The sequence below is a fragment of the Emys orbicularis genome, chromosome 24 (genome assembly GCF_028017835.1).
Source record: "Emys orbicularis isolate rEmyOrb1 chromosome 24, rEmyOrb1.hap1, whole genome shotgun sequence".
Classification (NCBI taxonomy): Eukaryota; Metazoa; Chordata; order Testudines; family Emydidae; genus Emys; species Emys orbicularis.
The window spans coordinates 8,318,802-8,326,346 of NC_088706.1; positions in this window are offsets into that span (position 1 = coordinate 8,318,802).

The following is a 7,545-nucleotide window of genomic DNA, read 5'->3' on the forward strand; positions in this document are numbered from 1 at the left end:
GGTTGGGCTAAACCTCATTGGAACGAGGGAGTGTAGCCACCACCCTTCATTTGGGCTAAAAGTAAGAGACAATGGGGGCCTCAAACCACAACACAGGCTCAGGAATTAGAACCACATGGGCAGAAGGGCCACGTGGGGTGTGTTTGGTGAAGGGTGTGTGTGTGTCTGGGAGAGAAACAGACCCAGAGAAGGCAGCAGCAAGGAAGCGCCAGGCCCAGCCTGAACAAGTGCTGGAGGCGTGACCCTTGGGAAAAACCTAGGGAGCGCTTTTTGGGCAGAGGACTGGCTGAAAGAGGCTTGGAGCTGCAAGCAAAGAAACTCCCTCCTGCTGTTTGGTTCCTTGTGCGCTTGGGGAAACAAGACGTTTGTATGTTCCTTGCAAGTAAACAGGATTGCATATACCTGACTCCATCACTAGCAGAAACAACCTGCAAGGCCCATAACTTTGGCCAATCGCTCAGGTGAAAAGGGGTAACAGCATCATTGTGGGGCTCTCTGGCTGCTGGCCTGATGCACGCACCACTGGGGGTGGTGGGGGGTGAAGAGAGAGCCCGCAGGGAAGTGACAGAGCTAATCCCTCTTGGAGATGACACGGTCTCAGGGGAAGTTGCCTGTGATTTCAGTTTGATGGACGCGATCAGTGACGAACACTGCTCTGCCTCTGCCGGGGGCTGCTGGGGGGGATGTCCCCTCTTTGTTTACTTAGTGCTCAGCATTAATCAAACCTTCCCTCCCCCTCGGATCCAGTGGTTGGTGGATGGTGCCCAGGCGAAGGGGCGGGGAGGGGGCGATCAAGGGGAGGGGGCTCCTCGCTTTCTCCCAAGTGCCTGGCCCCACGGCGGCTGCTCTCCCGCAGAGCGGCTCTAATTGCTTTTTCCCCAGCCTGTCACTTAATCCTAGAGACCCTAGATTGCTGGCCACTTAGGAAAATGTTGGCTTAAGAGACAGGCCCAGCCGGCAAGCCCCTGGCAGAGCCCCGCGCTAAGATTGCTTCGGACAACAAACGGTAACGAGTCCCCTGCAATGCTCAGAAAGCAGCTGAAGGGCGGGGAAGCCAGGGCAGCGTGAACCCCCCCCCCAAAAGCCTCGTTGCTCTTCACCTGCCGTGCAGGGGGCAAACGTTTTCTCTCGGGCCCGGGGCCGGCATGTCCCACTTCAGTGGAAACCTCTACGTTCAGCTCAGAGGCGTAGCAAGTGCCCTCCGTACCCTCCGACCGGAGGGGGCCCCGCAAGGAAGGGGGCCCCTAAAAGTGGCAAAATAAATACCGCATTCCAGTTTCTGCATTGTAAGGGGCCCCGCCCGGACATATGTTCGGAGGGGGCCACCGTTCGGAGGGGGCCACGTTCTTGGTTGCTACAGCCCTGGTTCAGCTTGTACGTGCTGCATAGCACCCTGCTTGCGCTGTGCCCCTTCGCTAATTGGAATAAACTCAGTTACCGGGTCCTGAGCCCGTACCCACCTCTGTGCTGAGGCCTGAACCCCCACCACAAACGCCAGCCTAGCAGGCCCCTTCGTTCCGCCTCTCCCCACCTTCGAGGAGGAGAGCTGCTAACTCTGCTAGAACGCTTCCAGCAGCCCGTCAAATTGGGGGCTGGAAGTTCCCTTGGCCTTGAAGCCGCGTACGCACATCTCAGGGAGGCAGCAGCCCCCCCCCCCCCCAGCGTGCAATTGGAACAAATAGTTCACACTCAAGCCGAGGTCGCTGTATTGGAAAGTACAGCAGGGAGCCCTGCGAAACGAAGCCAGAGAAAGCGCTGAAGGGAGGCCGTGCCAGGAGGATGGATCGAACCAGGCCAGAGGTGCGGAAATGGCTCAGAGCAGTCAGGAACCTGGGATTTCAGACAGTTCACGGGTGAGGAGTCACCTCCGTTGCGTTAGATGGTGAAGGCTGAGCCGCCGAAGGAAGCATGCAGAGATGAGCAGGGGGATAAACACGATCTTATGCAAGAAATGCAGCAACCCTGTCAACGCAGCAGGAAGTTTGCAAATGTTGACAAAAACGTCAGGCAACTCAACAGCCAGGATCGGATTCTCATTTCCACTACAGACAATGCTCTAGCAGCACGTTTGCCAGAAGCTGGGAATGGGCCAGAGGGGATGGATCACTTGGTGATTCCCTGTTCTGTTCATTCCCTCTGGGGCACCAGGCATTGGCCACTGCTGGAAGACAGGATCCTGGGCTGGATGGGCCTTTGGGCTGACCCAGTATGGCTGTTCCTATGTCACTTCCCCCAGTCCGAGGCCCCTTCACATGGAGAGACGTATAAATGCCCTCAGTGTACGTGAGAAAATGGCCCTCGGGGAAATCAATCCTGTGAAATGACCCCCTCTTAGGCGACCGGCCTGCCCTGCCCTGCGCGGGCTGCAAGCGGTAACTGCTCCACTTATGAGATAACTGCCTGCTCCCTCTCATGCATTGTCGGTGGGATTGTTCGGCGGGCGGCACCGCTCTCTGTTCAATCAGGAGCCATCGAAAGCTAATTCCACCCTTCACTGCAATCGGAGACAATTACAGAGCGGGGTGACACCACCCGAGATGCAGAAAGAGAGAGAGAGACATATAAAGGCCCCAGCTTTTGTGTAGCAAAGCGCTGGGCCCCGCCTGGGAATGGCAAGGATCTGGAAGCCCTCCGTCTCCCAAAGACCCCATGAGATCAGGGCCCCCATGTGCCAGGCCTTGAACAGGCAGTGAGAGACAGCCCCTACCCCAGAGCGTTTACAGTCTAAATGGACCAGACAGCTATGGGGCGGCGGAGGAAGACACAGACAGCGGGGCCTGATGCCACTCAGTGGGTCAGAAGCAGAACTGAAAGTAGAACCCGCTGGAACATGCTGTCTCTCCCCCTAAACTATGTGGCTATTGAGAACAGGGGTGGGGCTGGATGACTGGGGGTCAATAAGGGGATATGGAACCTTCAGCATCTGACTCAACAGATGACAGTCCGGGCAGGCCAACACCGGTCAAGGGCCTTCACCAGCTGCTGCCTTTGGAAGAGGGCATGTACTTGCAGTAGGGCAGGTGCCCATGGCGCAGGTAGAGCCTCCTCCACTGGCAGAGAGACTAAATCGTGAGTGGGCCACGAGGACTAGACTTGGCTCATTCGTAGAGGTGACCCCTCCCGTTCTAGGGGAAGGACCCATCGGCTGAGTGCGGATGGGAAGCTTGCAATGACGCAGTCCATGCTAGATGGCTGGAGGAGCGCTGGTCCAATCTTTCACAAGTAATTCCACCTGGAAACCACGTGGTTTCCTCCAGTTGCACCAGGCTCGGGTTTAGCTGCATCTTCTTCTTCGAGTTTTTGCCTCGCAGGACAACACTCCGCTCTGCTAAGCGCAGACACACAGCGAGTGCCCAGGCCAATGGACATTGACCTTCACGCCGTTTGCCACCTGACGTGCAGGGCTCAAGCCATTTTCAGGCTGCATGGAGCCACTTCTCCCCTGCCTGCCTGACCTCCCCACCAAACCCAGTAGCAGCGGATGGGGATGCATCTGTAACGAGGCCGCCTGTTGCCACCTTCTACCCACATAGCCCTCTCCTGTTCTTCACACGGCTCCTCCACGGAGCAGAAGGCTTCCTTCTCTCCTTCCTCAGCCCCTAGGGACGGCGGTTGGCAACGGCAATGGTCTAAGCTGGCTCAACTCTTTCTCAGCTGTTCCAGGGACACCAACCTGCTCCTACTGTCCCAGACTGATAGGTGAAGAAAACGGATTTATGGTACTTGGGCTGCACCGTTGGGTGTTCGATGCACCTTAGGGATCTGGCCAAGACTTGCTCAGACCAGTGGATCTGATGCATGTCCAAGAGCACTGGTTAGACTCTTGGGAGCGAATTCCAGACACAGCCCCTGCTGCTAGACAGTCCAGAGCAGTTGCTACAATTCTCAGCAATGGGGGGGGGTTGTTCCATTCTAGGCGTTTTAGGTACTTATTTGGTCCCCGTTCCCATAGTACGAGCGCGTCACGATCCGTAGTGTATTTATCCATCCCAACACCCCTGTGGGTGATTCACTCCCCCCCTCTGTGCCTCAGTTTCCCCTTCCACCTACAGGGTAGGGCAAGGCTATTATCCACAATGGACTGGGGCGGGGGAAACTGAGGCAAAGAAAAATAAAATGACTCGCCCAAGGTCACAGAGGAAGTCTCTGGAAGAGCAGGCTCCCGAACACAAGTCTCAAGGTAATGCCCTAACCGCTGGACCATACTTCCACTCCAGGAACAGGAAAGCAGAGCAAACGGCTGCTTCCTTTGCCTGCCTGGACAGGCGGCCTAAACCGCAGCAGGACTGAAATCCGCACCCAAGCCCAGCGTCCTGAGGGAGGAATCCTTGCAATCAGAGACGGCAAGAGCCGTCCAGGGAAACAGAAACCCGAAGAGCCAGCAGGCTGCGATCACCTTCCCCGGATTAATACCTTATGTGCAACTCCGGCAATGCTCCAACCACCTTCTTTCTTTCCCCGTCTCTCTAATAAAATCAAGATTTCAGGAGATATTTTTAAGCTACTGATCAGTGATGCCTGTTGAATCTATTAAACTGGGGGCCAGAAGAACGGGAATGCTCTAATGGAAATGGACACGCTTCCTGGAGTGTAGTTTAGTACAGCGATTCTCAATCAGGGATACATGTACCCCAGGGGGTAGGCAGAGCTCTTCCAGGGGGTCCATCAACTCATCTAGGTATTTGCCTCGTTTTACAACAGGCTACATAAAAAGCACTAGCGAAGTCAGTACAGACGAAAATTTCATACAGACAATGACTTGTTTATGCTGCTTTATATACCATCCACTGAAACGGAAGTATAATATTTGTATTCCAATTGATTAATTTTATTATGTGGTAAAAATGAGAAAGCCAGCCATTTTTCAGTAACAGTGTGCTGTGACACTTTTGTATTGTTATGTCTGATTTTGTGAGCAAGTGATTTTTAAGTGAGATGAAATTTGGGGTACGCAGTCAGACTCCTGAAAGGGGGACAGTCGTCTGGAAAAGTTGAGAGCCCCTAGCCTAGTAGGTAGGGCACTGGACTGGGACGTAGGAGACTTGCCTTCTACTCCCAGCACTGCCACTGACCTGGTGGGTGACCTTGGGTAATTCACTTTCCCTCTCTGTGACTCAGTTTCCCCACCCACCGTGTCCATTTAGACTGTAAGCTCTTTGGGGGCAGGGACCGTCTCACTCTGTTTGTACAGGCCCTAGCACAGTGGCGTTCCAACCCTGGCCAGGCCTCCCAGATGCTCCTGTAATACAGATAAGTAATAATAATAGCAGTGAACCCTGCTCGAGTTTGCAGCTTGTTGCTTAGACAGCTCGTGTTTCTAGTCCACCCTCTGGATCACTCCCACTGAGATAAATCAGAAATGATATTCCAGATGATGATATGCAGCTCTGGGAGCGGGGCCATCCTCCAGCGGTTCTGCTTACCAGCCAAGGAACAAGATGTTGACACAGTAAGACAAGCAGGAGCCCCCGTGGAATACGTCAATATTCCACATGTCACGGTAATGCTCATTTCAAGAGAATTCTGCACCCTTGGGACAATCCCCCAGCGCTGTCAGCAACGCGATCTCCACACCAAGGAGACGGCAACGGCACAAGGTCAATTTGCCTTTAGACACCTTGTTAAATTTGACCACCCCTCTTCAAATGAGTGCTCTCAGATGTCACGCTGGGAAAGATTAATAACGCACGACGCCTCCCCGGAGACCACCTCCAGGAAGGATGGAATCCACAGCCCAGCCTCAGACAGCGCAACAAGCAGCCGAAGTCAGAGAACTGGATTTCCTGGGAACCTGGCAAGGCCTCCAGGGGCAGTTTGATGGACACATGCCAGAGAAGGTTTCGTACACAGGCCGCCTGCCAGCTGCCAATGAAAAGGGCAGGGTGTATCTTCAAGACATCTCTTCCCCCCCAGGAAAAGGACAAAAGAATTTGGGGGGAGCCTTTGCAGGAGAAGGGCGTGAAGCCCCCGCCTCATCTGGTGAGCAGAAGAAAGAGCTAGGTCAGTGGTCCCCACACTTTAGAGGGTCATGCCCCTCCTTACCCTTCCGTAACCCCTCTCCACCCCAGAGCTAGGTCTGGGAGCAGGGATGCTGCTCGGGGTGGTGTGTGTGTGTGTGTGTGTGTGTGTGTGTGTGTGTGTGTGTGTGTGTGTGTGTGTGTGTGTGTGTGTGTGTGTGTGTGTGTGTCCACTCCCGGCCCCCACCGGTAACTTGCCAGGGTCCCAAGAACTGCACCTAGTTTGCATGTATATTTACATAATATTAAAATAAATGAGCCCAACCCCCAACATTCACTGTAACTCCCTTAATAGCAATTGCAGATGGATTGAGGGCACCGGGACTACAGCTGTTCTGCTACAACCCCACCTGTTGCTGCGAGGCAAAGGGGTGACCAGGAGTTGTGTTTTAATACTGTGGGGCCACATGTAGATTGCACACCAGACTTTGAGGAGTCCTGTTCCACAGTCATCCCTGTCTAGCTGTGGGCGTATGGCCGGCTTCCTTGCTGCAGTCAACAATTTGCATCTCAGAGGATCTCCAGTTGCTTTACAAACGTCACTGTAGGGTCACATCATCCCTGGTAGGAAGGAAAGGGCTGTGCAAGTGTAGGGATTACTGAACTGCAGCCACCTCTGGGGTGGATCCCAGCAGCGGTTTAACAGAGCACAGTAACGCCCCCAGCACTTTAGGATAGGAAGTGAAGAATATAACACCCAGTAGAAACCACAGGAGAGAAATGGGGTAGGCAGAATAACTACCAGAAAGGAGCGTCAGGTCACTGGAGTTAACCCCAACTCTTACACCAAGTACCGTGAGATCTTTAAGTGACAATAGCCAGGGCCTGAAGTGTAAGCCTTGCCCAACACATACAGTCCTCGTCAAGTTGTATTTTTATACCGCACCTCGAGGCAATTCCTACAGTCCCCCCTGCTGTGTTTTAGCCATTGGGACGTATTGGCGGTTGTGGATACAGCATGTTCGAGGACATTTCGAATTCTGACCAGGAGTCGGAGACTGGAAACTGGCACCCAGGAAAGTTTCTGCATCCTAACCCAGACTCTCCCAAGTGGCTCAGAAGCCCCGCCCCTGGGCTGTTTAACATCCAGCCTGCACTGGAAAACTGGCAGGAATATAAATACTGAGAATTTATCCTCAGCCAGCCACCTGCCCCCGCCAAGCTTTTCTATTTCTCTTTACCACTAAGACACAGATGGGTGCCAGTAAACTCAGCTATAGTGGAGTGAGCCAGTCCCCTGTGGCAGGCTTGAGTAAGGGAATGGAGTCAGCTGGGACCACACAGCTCGCGTTCCCTACAGCCCGCCTTCAATCAGAAAAACGATCTCACCATATGTAAGGAGGAGGAGGCCCATTCCAACCACAAAGCAAATCTCTGCCATGTCGCTTATCAGCCAGTTGCAATTACCATCTGTTTACCTTAGCAGAGGCCAGGCGGCATTAAAAGGGCAATCGCTGCATCTCATTATGTCAACAAAAGCGGCTGCCCCCATTGCGCTCTGGGGACTGCATCCCGCTACCAGGCCGTA